Source organism: Meles meles, chromosome 14 (genome assembly GCF_922984935.1).
Source record: "Meles meles chromosome 14, mMelMel3.1 paternal haplotype, whole genome shotgun sequence".
NCBI lineage: Eukaryota > Metazoa > Chordata > Mammalia > Carnivora > Mustelidae > Meles > Meles meles.
Window position 1 is genome coordinate 28,516,273 of NC_060079.1, and position 18,210 is coordinate 28,534,482.

Consider the following 18,210-nt stretch of genomic DNA (forward strand, 5'->3'; position numbering starts at 1 on the left):
AAACGGAAGTAGTTAACTCTGGAGGAGATCACCAAAAGAATAAAAAGAGACTAATAACAGTTTGGAAGCAAAGTATTGTGTGATCTTATTTATCATAAGTCAAGTAGAGCCAAGTTCTAGAGAAACCTAGACGTCTCCTGGAGTGCTTATGTCAAACTCCCTGGAATGGGGTTGGCAAACTGGTTGGTCCTGCCACCTATTTTTGTGACTTTAGGTTGGTACTTAGATATTTAAGTAGTTGGAAGAAAATAGGTGGTGGGATATGAAAAATACGAAACCTAATTTGTGTCCAGGTTTATTGAACACTGCCATGCTCGTGTTTTGTGTATTGACTGGCTCTTAACTGTTAAGAGCAGAGTGTGACACAGATCGTATGACCTAACAAATCCTAAAACAACCATGTGACCCCTCACAAGAAAGGTTTGCCAGCCCCTGCTTTAAAAGGTGAAGTTCTGGTTGGAATGTGAGCTAGCTGGTGGGCTGAGGAAAATGCCGCTGTTGTGTCCTATTGTATGTGGGTTGTGGGTGTCCGAGAATAAGGAAAATGCATCCATTTGACAGACCTGGAGCAGTTCCTGTCTGCTGCTAAGGTTTCCACTAGAGATGCAAGAAAAAAGTCCTCGCGCTTTCTGTCTGTCTCATTGTGGCAGTCAAGATTGAATGGGGGAGTACAGGCTAAAATGAGGGAAATTTCTGCAACTCAAGTAAACCTTGTCGACAATGAAGATCTGGTTTACTCTAAAGTGTCTAAAGTTGGAGTTTATGTAAAGTGTTGGAAAAGAATTTCCCAGACCCTTGCCTGTTGATTAATTTCACTTTTAAAAAACGTAAGGGTTAAAAGTAAATGCCAAGCTAGTGACTCATCTGGTCCTATGACCCTTGAACCCAGGGCGAATCCAGTGACTTAGCCATCTGGAATTTGCCCGGGGAGTTTCAGAGTTCGGAACCTGAGACACATTAAGGTTGATAGTGCCCCCTGGTGACGATTGGAAGCAAACCCAAGTACTGGAAACCAGTCCTAAAGCTGGTGGCAATTTTAAGCTTCCTGATCTGACACTACAATAGAAAAGCTCCAGTTGCTGATCTAGGCCACTTGGCCCTCTGAAATGTTAGTGGGGAGAGTTTTGGGGCAGTGGTCAGTGCTACGAACGTGACCACCTGATGGTGTGCAAGGTCTCGTGCCATCTAGGCCGAAACTTGATTCAGTGAGCTAGCTGTGGAAAAGACTGGAAAAGGAGACAGAGGGGTTGTAGGAAGTGAAGAGTCCTGGTCAGTCCAGCCTAGAAATGCTTATTTTCAGTCTTCCTAGTTATTCCCAGTGAAGAGTCTGGTTAAGATACTTTGTGCAAGAGTAACAGGTGATGTGTATTTGTGGGCATGTCATTTTATGTCCTTGTCAGTGCTGAGCTTGATAAAAGTTTGTTCCTAGTGCCCTTAAAGCCCTAGGCTTTGTTAAATGAGTTTGGAGAAAAATTGTAAAAGGACTTTGATGGGGTTGTCTGGGAAGGCCTTTAAAATGTGATTTGAGTAGGAAAGCAAATAAATAGGCTATGTGGGTATCGGCCGAACAGTTCAGGCAAAGAAGAGCAAATGCAGAGTCTGAAGTGGAGTGTGTTGGCACGTTCTGGGGACAAGGTGGCTGGTTTGCTGGACCCTAAATGACAAAGGGTTAAGGCACAGAAGAGAGTATCCAGGAAAAGCAGAAACCAAGGCCTGCAGGAAGGCCATAAAAGGGTTTTGAGTAGAAGGGTGACATGATCTGACCTAATGAACTGGGTGAGCAGTTGACTATTTTACTTGGGAGGAGAGGTCTAAAGATAATTAGACTACTGGGAAAATCTCAGTGCATGACATTGAAGCCAAAACACTGGGTGACATCACCTAGAAAGGACAGACTTAGCCCTGTGATCTAGAGCTTGAGATGGTCAGCATAATGAACTGGCAAAGTGATTCAGAGGAGCTGTCCCTGAAGTAGGAAGATCATGGGAGTGGTCTGGAAGTCAAGTGGACATTGTTTCAGGGTTACCTGTTGCAAACTAGCCAAGATGAGGACCAAGAAGGCGAACTTGACAAGTGTGTGTGTGAATAGTAAGGGAAGAAAGCCTGATTGAGATGGGCTCAAAGGAAGAACTACAGGCAGCATACTGCCTGTGAAATGTCAATCCAGTTGACCCCTAAACAATGTGGCTTTGAGCTAAACAGGTACCCTTAAACATGGATTTATTTTAACAGTACTGTATATTTTACAATTTTTCTTGAGCTTTACTGTAAGACTACAGTATACAACATACAAAATATGTGTTAATATGCTGTCCGCGAGGCTTCTGGTCAACAGTGACTATTAAAATGGGGAGTAGAAAGTTACAGATTTTTCTGCTGTGGGGAGTTTGCAGATAAAGTTAAAAATCATAACGATGGTAGTTTCTGTTTATCCCACTGAATTCCTCCAAGTCCATCCCTTAGTGCAGCAGCGGTGTATCTGATCATAATGCTTGTTGGCAGCCCAAAGCAGGGTTTTGGGTTTGTTTTTGTTTTTTTACTATTATGGGGCATGTTTTTAACTACTGGAACATTCTAATACACTTTCTGAGAGCGTGTAGATTGTGGATTTGTAGTATTACACATGGTTTCCTCTAACAACCTGGTAACTGGCATACAAGATTCCTCCCCACACTGAGCCATGAGAACTTCTGAGTGGATGTGATTTGAACAGGAGTCTATACAATTCAGTAGGAAAATGTCAGCTATGAGTTTAGGGGAAGAGTCTTCAAAGTAAGGACTTGTTCAGTGAGGTTTCCTTCAGTTACTGACGCCTCTCCACCTCCAGGATACACGTGACATCTCCCTTTGTTCATATACACTCAGTACCAGCTAGCAGTAAAGCAGGAAGCATGGGGATGGGGGAATACCTTCCCGGTGCTTTTGCATGAATGCGTCACAGTTTGAGGTGAAGAAAGGAGACTTCAGGCATCAGGTGGTTCACGAGAGGGGTCCTCTGGTGGGGGGACGCAGACCACAGTTGGTTAGCCAAGAGTGCAAGAGCACTGTTGTACTGTAGGGCTACTAGACGTCCAGTCCTGAGTTTCCAACAGTTGGATGCTGGAAGTCTAGTTTTGTACTTGATTATCTTCTTGTGAAAGATGGCAAGTAAGTTCTAGTTTTATTCTGCTACTTGCACATGACCTCACCTAGAGCATAGGACAGTAAAACTGCTCTACCCAGAGTGGTTCTAGAGAGCTGGTAAATAGAGAAAGTTGTTTTAAGGACAAGTATTCAAAACAGCTATGTATGTGACCCCCCCCCCCCCCCCCCCCCGCCGTAAGGTTTTATTTACTTGACAGTGAGAGATGGAACAGAGCAGGGAGAGTGGGAGAGGGAGAAACAGGCTTCCCACAGAACAGGGAGTGGGGCTCCATCCCAGGACTCTGGGATCATGACTTGAGCAGAAGGCGGATGCTTAATGACTGAGCCACCCGAGGGCCCATTTCCTTTTTAAGGACACTAATTTTAGATGTTTTCCTTCAAGAACTGCTAATTTGTCCTTTAAGTCAAATAGCCAAACTGATGGTCAGCCTTGGTGGGGGATTGGCAAGTGAAAGGAGGAAGATTGCTACACATGAACACCTCTTCTGACCACCTTAAGGTGGAATAATGCCTATCAACAGATGGCAAGTAAAACACTGGAAGCTAAGTAAACGCCCCTTGGGGGGCTGCAGTCCATGTTTCTCCCCGTCACTTTCCTAGCATCCCACCCTTCCAATGTGTCCCCCGTCGAGTCAGCGTGAGGGCAATCCACATGGATGGGTTTTTTCAGGTGGAACACAGGCTGGGTGTCGTTACCCTTGGTGACTGCCATCATACCATCAGGATGGTAAATACCAACTGCCGGCGTCTATTAAAAGCAAAAGTGACTAAGCTTTTGAAAACTGGTTAAGTAATGTGCAAACTGTTCCACTCTGCGCTGCAGAAGAGGAAGGCTGGGTGTGAACGTGAGAGCAGCTGATTTTAGCATCCCAAGAGCAATGTGGAGGCTTCATTTTCTAAGGCAGTTACTAAACCCTCTGGTTTATGGGGTTGTGAGAGTTGTGCAAGACTGCCGACTACTGCATAGCTTTCCCTGTCACTAGCCTGTGGTTTTGCAAAGTATTTTCTAACCCCCTGGGGGTTGCCTGTATCGAAGCCCTTCCTTCACCTGCATTTAACCTGGAAGCCGTAACCACCCCAATGCTTTTCCCTGGATAGCCTGAGGCTCGCTCTGACAACCAAGTCTGCTCAAAGCCATCTGGTCCAAATCAGCAGCCTTTTCTAACCATTCCATTGAAACCCACACACCCACCACCCAACCCCCTTTGCTTCTGTTCTCCATGGCGCTTCCCACCATGTAACGTGATAAGATTTTACTAGCTTACTGTCTTATCTGTGTCCATGCCATGCAAGCTCCAAAAGGGCTCACCACTGATGCTCAGTGCTGTATCCTGAATGTTCAGAACAGGACCTGGCCCTTAGCACGTAGGTGCTCGAGGTGTGCAGGTTACAGGCTTAAAGGAATGGTGGGATTCCTACACACCCTACTGAGTTTGCCCTGGATATGCTTTTTTGAAAACATTTCATATCCTAGTCTAAACCGCTGACTTTAGTGATTAGAGTGAGAACATCAGCCCCTTGCCCTACCTCATTCCTGCCAGGCTATTTTTACTCTCCCAAGACACATTCTGGATCATTGCTGTTTCTTTTCCTATTTTTTTAAATCCTTATTTCTAAATAACTTGCCTCAGCTATTCTTGTTTTTTCAGTTTCAGGGTTTAGAAATTACCATCTGACTTTATGGAGGATGATTATGCTTTCTTGGTGCTGGTAACGCCCATCTCTTCTCTCCCCTGATCACTTCTCTTTCCGTAACCTCCCATACAGTTACCTCCCAGTTTAAGCTAATCACTATGGTATGGCTGTGTATTTTTTCCAAATTGAGCCGTAGAGTACGATTTCTATTTTTGATTGTTTTACATTTTTTGCTGGAGTTAACTCATTCCCTACAGCTTAGTTTTCTAGGTACTCATTAATTCATCCCCTAAACTCTGTACTTCCAACGTGTGGAAGTTTCCCCCACACCAAGCAGCTGGTTGTTCTACAACTTAACTCAGTTCTGACACTATCTCCCTGGAGACAGCATCAGATTCCATAGCTGAAGCAATCCGTCCTACTGGACTGCCCCCCTCAGATAGCAATCATGTGTCCACATTACCTGTTCTTCTAGAAACTGGAGATTCCCACACCCCCTCCTCAGGTTGGATTAATTTGCTAGTGCGGTTCATGGACCTTGGGAAAACATTTTACTTGCTAGATGACCAGTTTGCCATGAAAGGAGAGGACTCAGGAACAGCCAGATGGAAGAGATGCACAGGGCAAGGTATGGGGAGGGGGTACAGAGCTCTTGTATCCTCTCCAAGCTTGTCACCCTCCCAGCATGTAGCTGTGTTCCCAACCTAGAAGATCTCTGAACCCTGTCCTTTTGAATTTTTACAATTCCTAGGTGTGTTTGATTCAATCATTGGCCATTGGTGATTTGCTGGACTCAATCTCCGATCTCTCCTTTCCAGGAAGGAGTAGGGTAAGACTGAAAGTTCTAACCCTTTAATCACACCTTTGGCTCCACTGGCAATCAGCCTTCATCCTTTGGGGCTTTCCAAAAGTCACCTCAAAACACAAGACACCTTTTATTGCTGTCATCACAGGAAATCCCAGAGGTTTTAGGAGCCCTGCCAGAAATGGGAAAAGACCAAATATATGTCTTAAAAATCACAACATTGCAAAATGTAAATTTTCTTTCAAAACTTTGAGTGTTCCAGGAATCTATTGGATCGACTCAGTTTTCTTGAAGAGCTTCTTCATGGACGCCTTCACCATCTTGCTGCCCTGTGGTCACAGGGAGCTTCTCCTCTCCTCAGTCTGGAATTCCCTTCACCACTTAACTAAATCCCAAATTTCCTTTCTGTCTTGGTAGAGCAGCTCTCTAATAGCTTACTGAGAAGATAAATTTTTTTTTTTGAGACTTTGCTTATATGAGATATCCTTATTTTCCTTTTGCACATGATTGATAATTTGGCTAAGTATGGACTTCTAGATTAAGAATAATTACCTGTCAAATTTAGACATCATCCAAAAACCCATTCTCTTCTAGCTTCCACTTGATTTTTTTTTCCCCCATTTGCTATTGAGAAGTTTGTCAGTTTTTTGCATGGTGACATGCTTTTGTTTTTGTTTTTGTTTTTTCCCCTTTCTGTAAGTTTTTAGAATCTTCTTTGTTCTTCATTTGCTGAGAGTTTATAATGCTGTTCTTTGGCATTGTGTCTTTAAACATTTCCTGTGAGACACTTGGTGAGTCATTTCAACTTGGAAACGTGGTTTTCATTTCTTGGAAATTTTCTTGAAATGTCTATAATCACATACACACACTTATGTGTTTTCCTTCCATCTTCTCAGTTCTGACTTTCTGGACTTCCTGTTAGTCAGACGTTGGGTCTTGGGGGCTTGCTTCTCAGGGGTGATCTTCAGTGTAATCTGGGCACCATGCAGCTGTTGCTGCCACCAAGGAGGCCTTCACAGATGTCAGACAAGATGTCAGGAGGCCAAAGCATGCCTGCAGCTCATGTCAGCTCCCCTCTGCTCCTGCTTCATGGCTGGAAGGTGAACAGCCCACCTTGTTAGCCTATGGCCGTGTGTTGCCCTGCCAGTAACCCTGGAGAGAGCCATCATGGAAAAAAGTACACACAGAAGCTTCTGGGGTTAGGGAAAATCAGAATACTTTTCTTCTGTTTGTACCCGGTTTCATAGGTGGAAACATTTTTATATAATTTGTTTCATTTAGCGTGCATCCTAATCCTGGGAGTTTCCTTGGCTGCCCACCCATGGAGTAGTGAGCCTGGGCTCTGGCCAGGTGGAGACCTCTGCAGAGTCATCATGTGTCCCCAAGCAGGTACTGTTCTCCCTCCATCTAAAAGGCCATTTTTGGTATGTCTCTATCCCTATTTCTTGATGTGTCTGCCTTGTCACAGCCAGCTGTGTACCGCTGTGTCAGGCAAGAAGGCCCAGAAGGAGCGTGTATGTTATTTTGTACAGCACAGTGCTTTGTTAGGTTGGAAGCCCAACTCTGTCACGCACTCTGCACTCCGTATGGGAGTTACTATACAGGGACATTTCCCTGCAGTGTCTTGTAACATTAGACTTTTCCTTTTCTTTCTTAGACGTCTTTACAACATTCCCCTTATGTATAAATACCTTCTTTCAAAAATGTGAAAGTAGGGGCACCTGGGTGGCTCAGTGGGTTAAGCCTCTGCCTGCAACTCAGGTCATGATCTCAGGGTTCTGGAATCAAGTCCCACATCAGGCTTTCTGCTCCGCAGGGAGCCTGCTTCCTTCTCTCTCTCTGCCTACTTGTGATCTCTGTTTGTCAAATAAATAAAATATTTTTTAAAAAAATGTGGAAGTAGCTATCAGCTCCCAGATTACAGGTTAGCCTAAGAAGAAAGCTTCCATTTCCCCCTGCACTGCACCCCCCCCCATTATTTTGTTCTTTTATTTAATAGCAGCCTGGACTTCAATCTGAATATAGTACAAGGTTCTGGGAGCACTCTAGACTCTAGAAGTCTGAAACCAATAGTGCTGTCATCAAATTGCACTCTAAATCCTGCTTACTGTGGTTGTTCACACTCCTTCCACGCCTCTGTGCCTGGGGAAACCACAAGTTTCTTAATAGCCAACTTTTTTTTTTTTTTTAAAGGATTTATTTATTTATTTATTTGACAGAGCACAAACAGGTAGAGTGGCAGGCAGAGGGAGAAGCAGTCTCCCCGAAGAGCAGGGGGAGCCTGACGTGGGTAATAGCCAACTTTTAATTAGTGCGCGTGTCTGCTCTTTTCCCCAATAATCTCACCAAAACTATCAGAGAAAAATCCTGCCTCGTATTGTTCTGACTCTGGTGCAGTTCTGCCCTAACTATTCATAGTAAAGGGATGATTTTCTTTAAATTTCAATCTGTTGTGGACTGGCAACTTTTGTAAACTACAACAAACATGAATTACTAGAGAAGGGAACTAGGAAATCTAAAGGAAAAACACTCCCGTGTGTCACTTCATATACTCTTCACTTCTGACACTTACAGTCACCAAACGTGGGTAGGTTTTTCTAACCGCCACGCAAGTCTGTGACACCAGCTGCGTGTCCTACAATTCAACCCAATTCTGACACGATCTCCCCTGGAGACAGCATCAGAGTCCACAGGTGAAGGAATAGTCCTACAGGACTGCCCCCCCTCCTTCAGATGCCAATCACTGTCCGGGTTACCTGTGCTTCTAGACATTGGAGATTCCCACGCCCCTTCCTCCAGTTGGATTAATTTGCTAGAGCGGCTCACAGACCTCAAGAAAACATTTTACTTACTAGATGACCGGTTGCCATGAAAGGAGAGGACTCAGGAACAGCCAGATGGAAGAGATGCACAGGGCAAGGTATGGGGAGAGGATACAGAGCTCTCGCTTGTCACCCTCCCAGCACATAGATGTGTTCCCAACCCGGAAACTCTCTGAACCTGGAAGCTTCATTACATAAGCCTCATTAACTAAATTATTGACCATTGGTAACTGAACTCAACCTCCAGCCCCTTGCCCCTCCCAGAGGGTTATGGGACTGAACCTTCTAACCCTTTAATCATGCGATTGATTCCCTTGGCAACCGGCCCCTCTACTGTGGGACTTTCCAAAAGTCACTCTGTTAACATAAATCAGATATGGTTAAAAGGGACTAGTTAGGAATACAAAAAACATTTCATTTTATCTTCTGGAGCTATTTCAGGACTTGGGAACAAAAGAGGCCCTTATAGTTCTTATTTAAACCTTATAAAGGTTTAAAGTGTTACGTGCTGGGAACCCAGGATAAAGACAAAAATATCTATTCTTTTTTTAAAGTTTTATTTAAGTAATTTCTACACCCAACATGGGGATTGAACAGAGTCAAGAGATCAAGAGTCACATGCTCTTCTGACCAAGCCAGCCAGGCGCCATGCGCACCCACTACTCCCCGCTTTTTAAAACCATCCATTTCCTATTATGAACCACATATTACAGAAAAGAAACCCCAAAATATATATACTACAGCTCTAAACTCTTGTTTATCAGATTTTAAATTATATTTGTATACACAACAAACAAAATTACTGTTAAATTGCCTTTAAAGGTTTCTAAATCCTTTTAAGTTAACTAAACAATGAGACCCGTAGACCAAGTAGCCTCCGATACCTTAGCCCCCGATGTGAGTGAAGTGAAACCCACCACCTGTCAAGGCCTCCAGGCTAGGAAACTAAAACCTAAAGCCAACAAATCATGAACAACCAACGAGGCTTTCCCTGCAAACTCCGAAGCTACAGCCAATCAAATAATTTCCTTGCTTCGTTTCCATCTTTCCGTAGAAAAGTCTTTCCCTGAGCTCCTATTGGTGGAGTGCTCCCAACAACTTCCAATTTGGCAGTGCCCAAGTCAAGGCATTTCTTCCTCAAATAGACTCCAAATTTCTTTTTCTATGCCTTGGTTTATCTTTTATTAACTCTCAGTTGCTCCCCCAGGCTGTGGACCAGAGGTTGAGTAACTGTGCTCCAGGCAATACTGGCCTGAAATGTGACCTAGTTTTGAATACTGAACACTGATTCAAGCGGTTCACCCCTTCTTTTCAAAATCTTACAACACGCCTTGGCCTTTCAAAAACCTCCATGGTGTGTCCCAAATGTACTTTTAAAACACCAAATTTTACTGAGATGTAATTTATACACAAAGAACAGAATCCTTTTAGGGTGTACAACTTGATGAATGTTGATGGATGTATATACCCTTGAAACCACAACCAGGATACAAAGCGTCTCTGTTACTTCAAAGAGATTCCTTGTGTCCCTTTGTAGTCTGTCTTGCCCCAGTTCCACCGCAAATTCACACTGCTTCTGTTACTAGAGATTCGTTTGGCATTTTCCTCTCATTCATTGTAATGATTCTGAGATTCGTCCATGCCGTGGACATATCAGGAATTTTTTTCCTTTATACCTGCAGTGTGGTGCTCTTCTTGGATCCCACTGGTGTTTCTAGTTTGGGGTTACTGTGGATAAGGCTACTGTGAACCTTTGTGTATTGGCCTGTGAATGGACATAAGTTTCATTTCTCTTGGGTAGATACCTAGGCATGGAATGAGTGGGCTGTACAATAGGTCAGTGTTGAACTCCACACCCATTTTTCTCACTATTTCAATTTCCTACCATTCCTCCTACCCACCTTGGAACTAAACAGAATCACTTTCTCAGACATGTTCCAAGATCTGCCTCCGCACCTTTCTTCAGGTTAATCCTACAGCTTGCAACAGCCCTTTCGAGATCATTCCATCTACCTTAGCTGGGTTCAAGCACTAACTCCATAAAGGCCTCTTTCTTCCTCTCTATTAGAAGTGACTGCACCCCCTTGGAAAGCTCACAGAGCTGCACCCTTCTTTTCATCTTAGAGCTTATCTCCTTCACTAGATCCTAAGTGTCCTTGATGGCAGGGTTCAGTTTGGAGGCTCCCCAACCCCCAGGGTCTGTTCAGTTCTTTTTTCTTTTTTTTTAAGATTTTATTTATTTATTTGACAGAGAGAGATCACAAGTAGACAGAGAGGCAGGCAGAGAGAGAGAGAGAGGGAAGCAGGCTCACTGCTTAGCAGAGAGCCCAATGCGGGACTCGATCCCAGGACCCTGAGATCATGACCCAAGCCGAAGGCAGCGGCTTAACCCACTGAGCCACCCAGGCGCCCCAGAGCCTGTTCAGTTCTTTGCATTGGGTAGGCACTCAGTAAATGTCTGTTGAATTAAGGAACATAATTTGTAAAGCAGGGAAAGGCCAGAGTATATGTGTTTGAGAAAAGGGAATAGGTAAATTACTGGGAGAGAAGAAAGCTAATGGTGGTTACAGTAGCTCCTTTGTAACAGCTTTGTTTGAAAACAGACTAAGAACTCACTTTAGGTGATGTGAGGTGTTATTCAAAGGATGGTAAGATATCCTGGTTCTCTGAACCCCAAAACAGCCCTCCTCTAATTGACCCGTTTGCATATCTGAAATTCCATCACAGAAATATCCACTTCTATCTAGGAATTGAGTATCAACAATTGGTAAAATCACACAAAAAAAGAGGGGTTAAGTACCTCCTGATGGAAGGACACAATAGCACCTTGGTCTTGTGAAAAAATGGTCTTGTGAAAAAAAATCAAACCTGAATCTAGTCAAAGAGCAATGACCAAAGTACCACCACTCCAGGGACAGGATGTATTAAACTCCATTAGGGTGATGCCATCACCCAAATCCTGACTGGTGGTGGGGGTAGCGGTAGGGGGGCACTCTAAAGAACAAATTACTGTCTTTTTTTTTTTTTAAGATTTTATTTATTTATTTGACAGACAGAGATCACAAGTAGGCAGAGAGGCAGGCAAAGAGAGAGGGGGAATCAGGCTCCCTGCTGAGCAGAGAGCCCGATGCAGGGCTTGATCCCAAGACCCTGAAATCATGACCTGTGCCGAAGGCAGAGGCTTTAACCCACTGAGCCACCCAGGTACCCCAAATAACTGTCTTTTTAAAACAAATAGAAAAAAGAAAGAGGCGAACTACAGGTTAAGAGATGAAAAAGACAGAGCAGCTCATTGCAATTTATGGACCTTATTTGGGTCCTGATTGAAAGAAATCGTAAGAAAAAAATGATGACATAGATGATATAATGGAATTTTTTTTTAAAAGCCTTAATCTTTTAGAGAACATAACAGAGCAAGGGAGAAATGGATGGTGATAATGATAAACCCAGATCGGCAATGAGCTGTTAGGTAATTCCTGAGGCTGGGGGATGGGTGACATAAAGTTTCATTGTATTATTGAATTTTCCATAACGAAAATTAAAAAAATAAAAAGGACTGCCTTTGGGTCAAATTTTGGGGGCTTCAAAAGGCCTTTTTAAAAATGTGAGCTTTCCCAGTAGGTTACCACATTAATAAATGATACATCATTAACATTTCACACTTGATGGTTTCTGGTAGCTGACATGAAATGTTCACCTTCCTCAACCCAGCCTTCCATGGCTGTCCCTCACTGAACCGTAGACAGCCCCTCAACATACCCTCCACTTTCCTGCATCCATCCCCTTGTGTTTGTCTCCTGGAATGCTTCCTCTTCCATCCTCTACTTGGCCAAACCCCCATCTTGAAAGATCCAGATCAATGTCACTTTCCCAGAGTACCACTTTATCCTCCTCAGTCAGAACACATCATCGCACCCCCAGATGCACACTGGAGAGCTGTGATGAAACCGTTGTTTCCAAGCACTCAGCACATTGTGTTTAATTGTAATGGAGAATTCTGGGTTCATCTCCAATTCGAATCAAGATGGACGTTTTTGGTGGATTAACTATTTTGGCTCATCTATTCTACTAATTCTAATCCCAGTCAGGGCGGGACAACCTTCATGGAGAGGCCCCTGTAAACCAGAGGTAAGCAGGTTGGACTCAGGTGTGACGTTTGGCATAGCAGCAAATTCAGATAGCTACAGATACTAATGTGTCACAGGTCTGAGGGGAGCAGGCTGCAGAGCGACTGGCAAAATGGAGAGCACGTGCACTTGTTGAAAAGTGCTTTTACCACCTACTTCCACTGGACTGTGGTCCCCAGGGCATGTGGGCCCAATATTGTCAGGTCTTTTGGTTTGTCAAGAACATTTAGGAATCTTCTCTTGCATAGGCTCCTTCCAAGGCCCACATGCTTTTTTGTTTGTTTTGTTTTGTTTTTAAGATTTTATTTCAAAGCAATCTCTGTACCCAACACGGGGCTCAATCTTATAACCCTGAGATCAAGAGTTATATGCTCTACCAACTAAGTCAGCCACGTGCTCCCCAAAGTCCAACTGTTTTTATAAAATTTGCAAAAATAAGATATTGTATCTTATCAGTTCAGACTGTTGTCTCTTTCCACTTTGACTTCCTTTCTTTCACTCTCCTTCTAAAATTGGGTGGCACGGGAGTGACTATAGACATTTGTAGAGTCCAAGCACCGTAGAAGGAAGCTGACTCTGGGGTACATACAGTGTGTGTTTAGTGGGATGCTGGCATAAGAATAACTTCCATAGATTCTTCTACCACCCACTGCGTAATTCACCTGGAATGGTGATGTGTGACTTAAAGATGAAAAGTCAGAGGTGATAGGCTATAACCTTTGAGTGCCCAACATTAGAATATGTAGGTGGTGGAAAAGAAACAAGGTATAAAATTAATGGGGCCAGAAGCTAGTCTATGGAAAAGTTATCCACTCCTTAGATGAATAAAACTCTTTATAAAGTGATGTTACAAAGTCAGGGCGCCTGGGTGGCTCAGTGGGTTAAAGCCTCTGCCTTCGGCTCAGGTCATGGTCCCCAGGTCCTGGGATCGAGCCCCGCATCGGGCTCTCTGCTCAGTGAGGAGCCTGCTTCCTCCTCTCTCTCTCTGCCTGCCTCTCTGCCTACTTGTGATCTCTGTCTGTCAAATAAATAAATAAATAAATAAATAAATAAATAAAATACTTTTTAAAAAAAATTATGTTACAAACCCATTTTGTACCAATACTGGCATGAGAGTCCAGCACTGACAGATCTTTCGCTTTTTTAGAGTAATCAGATGGCCCATATATTTTTGTAAATATCTGCAGATGAAGAGGTGGCCCATAAAAAATATATATATATGTACGTATATATATATGTGTGTATGTGTGTGTGTATATATATATATAGCAACAAAATATACTGGGAAAATACTGAAATTGGTAGGCAATTAGTAAAAATATGTTATTTTTCTGACTGTCAGCTTTTTAATTTTTTTATTTTTTAAAAGATGTTATTTATTTAGAGAGAGCGAGCGTTCATGAGAGTGGGGAGAGGGCACAGGGAGAGGGAGAGAGAATCTCAAGCAGACTCTGCTGAGACCGGAGCCCACATGGAGCCTGAGGCAGAGCTGGATCCCATGACCCTGAGATCATGACCTGAGCCAAAATCAAGAGTCAGGTGTTTGACCAACTGCACCACCCAGGCGCCTCTGTCAGCTTTTAAAAATGAGAATATTTTAAATTTATTTTTTCATTCCAAATCATAGGTTTTTAGCCTTTTTTCCCATGACTCTCTGTGGCAGTCTGGTGAAGCCTATGAACCTCTTCCCAAAATAATGTTTTTAACACCCAAAGAACAAATAATCCAATCAAGAAATGGGCAGAAGACATGAACAGACATTTCTGCAAAGAAGACATCCAGATGGCCAACAGACACATGAAAAAGTGCTCCATATCACTTGCCATCTGGGAAATACAAATCAAAACCACAATGAGATACCATCTCACACCAGTCAGAATGGCTAAAATTAACAAGTCAGGAAATGACAGATCCTGCGAGGATGAGGACACTGTTGGTGGGAATGCAAGCTGGTGCAACCACTCTGGAAAGCAGCAGGAGGTTCCTCAAAAAGTTGAAAATAGAGCTACCCTATGACCCAGCAATTGCTCTACTAGGTATTTACCTTAAAGATACAAATGTAGTAGTCTAAAGGGGCACGTGCACCCCAATGTTTATAGCAGCAATGTCCACAACAGCCAAACTATGGAAAGTCCCTAGATGTCCATTGACTGATGAATGGATAAAGAAGATGTGGGAGATTATATATATATATATATATATATTTTGATGGCTGTGTGTATACATATATATATATGCACACACACACACACACACACACATATATACACACACACAGCCATCAAATGAAATCTTGCCATTTGCAATGACATGGATGGAACTAGAAGGTATTATGCTAAGTGAAATAAGTGAAATAAGTCAATCAGAGAAAGACAATTATATGATCTCACTGATATGTGAAATTTAAGAAACAAGACAGAGGATCATAGGGATAGAGAGGAAAAAATGAAACAAGATGAAACCAGAGAGGGAGACAAACCATAAGAGACTTTTTTTTTTTTTTAAGATTTTATTAATTTATTTGACAGACAGAGATCATAAGCAGGCAGAGAGGCAGGCAGAGAGAGAGAGGGAAGCAGCTTCCCTGATGAGCAGAGAGCCCGATGCAGGGCTCGATCCCAGGATCCTGAGATCATGACCTGAGCCAAAGGCAGAGGCTTTAACCCACTGAGCCACCCAAGCACCCCAATAAGAGGCTCTTAATCTCAGGAAACAAACTGAGGGTGGCTGGAGGGGCGGGAGGTGGGGGGAATAAGGTGGCTGGGTGATGGACATTGGGGAAGATAAGTGCTATGGTGAGTGCTGTGAATTGTGTAAGACTGATGAATCACAGACCTGTGCCCTGAAACAAACAGTATGTTAATGATAAAAAAAAATAAAAAATAATGTTCTTAAGTGTATAAAGTATGTATGGTTACAAAGGACCACTGAAATACAGTTTCCACAATATTAAAGAAACATTTATAATACAGTCATATTTGTTTTAGTGCATTAAATAAGAGGATTCACGGGCAGGTATGATAACTGCTGAAATATTAAAGTAATGATGAGTGTAAAGGATATTCTCAGCTACTGTACAACATTATCATATGTGCCTCCTATTAGTGATGAAGTCATAGGTATTGTTCTTACCACTGTGGTGCATTGCCTGCATTTATAATTGAAAAAAAAATACTAATTTTTAGTTAGAGGTTAATGAAAATAAAGATGTATTTTTTTTTCTACTCAAGTGCATACCTCCTGGATTTTACCCAGAGGAGGTAGGAAGGGGTTCATGAACCCCACAGTAAGAACTCCTTAAAATATTCACTATAATAACTTCGGAGTCATAATTTCCTTAAATAGGGCCTCAGCAATTGTATCAGCTTTAGACCCTATAAAACCTGGATCTTTCTTCAAAATACACTTAGGCAATGATCACTTGTCCCATCTTCACAGTGAATAGGGGTGGGGGGAGATGGGGGGGTAAGCTGCTGTCATCTTCCACCTGTCATTCTCCACCTGTGGGCAGAGGGCTTGGCCCTGGGCCTGGTCTGTTCTGTGTTCAGCCCGCTGGAACCTTCACCACCTCAGACCCTGCATGTCACTGGTCTGTCACCCCCTCCCACAGCTTCACTTCTCCCCATGTGGTCCCCTCCCCTGTGATTTCATCTCCATCACCCCTCTCCCTCACACGTCCCACACACACTCCTGGTTTCCTGCCCACTCTTCCCCTGAATCCCCACATGGCTTACATTCATTTCTTCACATCTCCACTGCCCTGTCAGAAACAAGGGCTTTCCAGGTGCTGGGGTGGCTCAGTGGGTTGAGCCGCTGCCTTCGGCTCAGGTCATGATCTCAGGGTCCTGGGATCGAGTCCCGCATCGGGCTCTCTGCTCAGCAGGGAGCCTGCTTCCCTCTCTCTCTCTCTCTCTCTCTCTGCCTGCCTCTACTTGTGATCTCTCTCTGTCAAATAAATAAATAAAATCTTAAAAAAAAAAAAGAAAGAAAGAAAAAGAAACAAGGCCTTTCCTAACCAGCCACTTAACTGCATAACAGAGGGACCCTGCTGGAGGCATTATCCCCTCCTGACGGGTTACACATTCACCTGCTGCTACACCCCCTCCGCGCGCCCATAAGAGTGGCAGTTCCATGAAAACAGCGACATGTATTTCCGCCTCCCCCTCCCAGTTTTAGTGTCTAGAATGCTCTCCAGTGGGCACTTCATAACTACTTGCTGAATAAATTAGAAAACAAGAACTCCGATCAGAAAGGACGGTGGGCTTAAAATCTAACAAGAGTGTGGACATGAAGCGAAATTTTGTCTGGAAAGATGAAAGGCCAGGAAAAGGCCTGACATTCACGTTTCTGTAAAGTGGATGTTCTCCCCCAGTCTCTGACTTTCGAAACAAGAGTAAAAGGCCTCAAGGACCCTTTGCTGGCCCACGGGTGCTTGCCCGAGGAGGGGCACATTTCTAGACCTTTATGCGGAAAGAACCATCATAATGCTGATATGTAAAGGTGTTTACCTGTCAGCGCCACGTCTTCTGGAAACATTCAGTGGCCACGGACACTCTTTGGAGGGACTAGTGGTTTGACCCCCGCAACTCATCCTAGGGAAAACAGAGAGCGCCGCTGAGAAGCACACCCGCGGCCCCAGAGAGGACAGACGTGAGTGCCGCAGCGCCCCACGACCCGCGCCCCCCACCCCGGCCTCTGTCGCGGCCCGGGGCGTCGCGCGGCCGCCCTCCCCGCCCCGGGACCCCGGCCCGTGCCACCTCTGCCCGCCGCGGAGAGCACAGGGACTGGCTGCGGGAGCAGGTGCCCGGCGGGATCGGGCTTTCCCCGGCTCGGCGTCCGGCTCGCCTAGCCCTGGAAGGCCAGGAGCGCGAGGCCGCTGGGGACGGGGACGGGGACGCGGCAGGAGTCCCGGCGGATCACCGCTCGCTCCGCGCGGTGGCTTTTAACTGGAGGCGCCTCCATCTCTCCAGCCTCTCCCCATCTGCCTTCTCCTAGCAGAATGCACTCGAACTGCCCGAATACAACAACAAACCCCAGCAACTCATCGGCATGACCCATCTCCTCCTCCCCCTCAGTCCCGTTTCTGGGCACTGTGACGAGAAGCCGCATTTCCTGATGACACAGTGCGGGGCATCGCGGTTGCAGCGACTGGGGGAGCCGAGCGGCGGCTCGCCTTAGCTCGGGAGAGTGAAGGCGAAGCCCAGCACCCCGCGGGCTCGCAGCACCCTTGAAGGGCCTTGCTTCTGGCCTCTCGGGCCACCGCGGGTGGAGGTGTCGCCTGGAGGGGGCGCCGGCTGCGCGGCTGGGACTGCGCGCGGTGAAGTGTCCGCGTGCCCGCCTGGGGAGCAGTCCAGGGAAGGAAACAGCGGGTCAGAACCCAGGAAGAGTATCTTTTTGCTATGGTGACCTTTCCCTCGGAACCAGGACTAAGCAGACATCCGTTGAGGCTCATTGCTTAGCAACATCAGGGGTTAATAAAAATGCAGAATAAAAGGCAGGTGGTACAAAAGTACGTGGATTCCGCTGCATCTCATGATTGAAATGCTTGATGGCTAAGTGCAGGGGAGCGGGGAGAGGTAGCTTTGCTTCTAGATAGGTCTTTGCAGGAAGACACCAAACATTCCCTTGGGAGTGAATGGAAATGATGCTGTAGGTACATTAAGTTCAGTCTAATTCT

At 44.7% G+C, this 18,210-nt stretch overlaps 1 non-coding gene across 1 annotated transcript; it reads left to right on the forward strand.

Annotated features, from left to right (window-relative positions):
- The first annotated feature begins 544 nt into the window (after positions 1-544).
- LOC123925396 lies at positions 545-676 on the forward strand. The gene has a single exon (XR_006814991.1). It is a non-coding gene; the product is annotated as a small nucleolar RNA SNORA31 (small nucleolar RNA).
- The last annotated feature ends 17,534 nt before the right edge of the window (positions 677-18,210 follow it).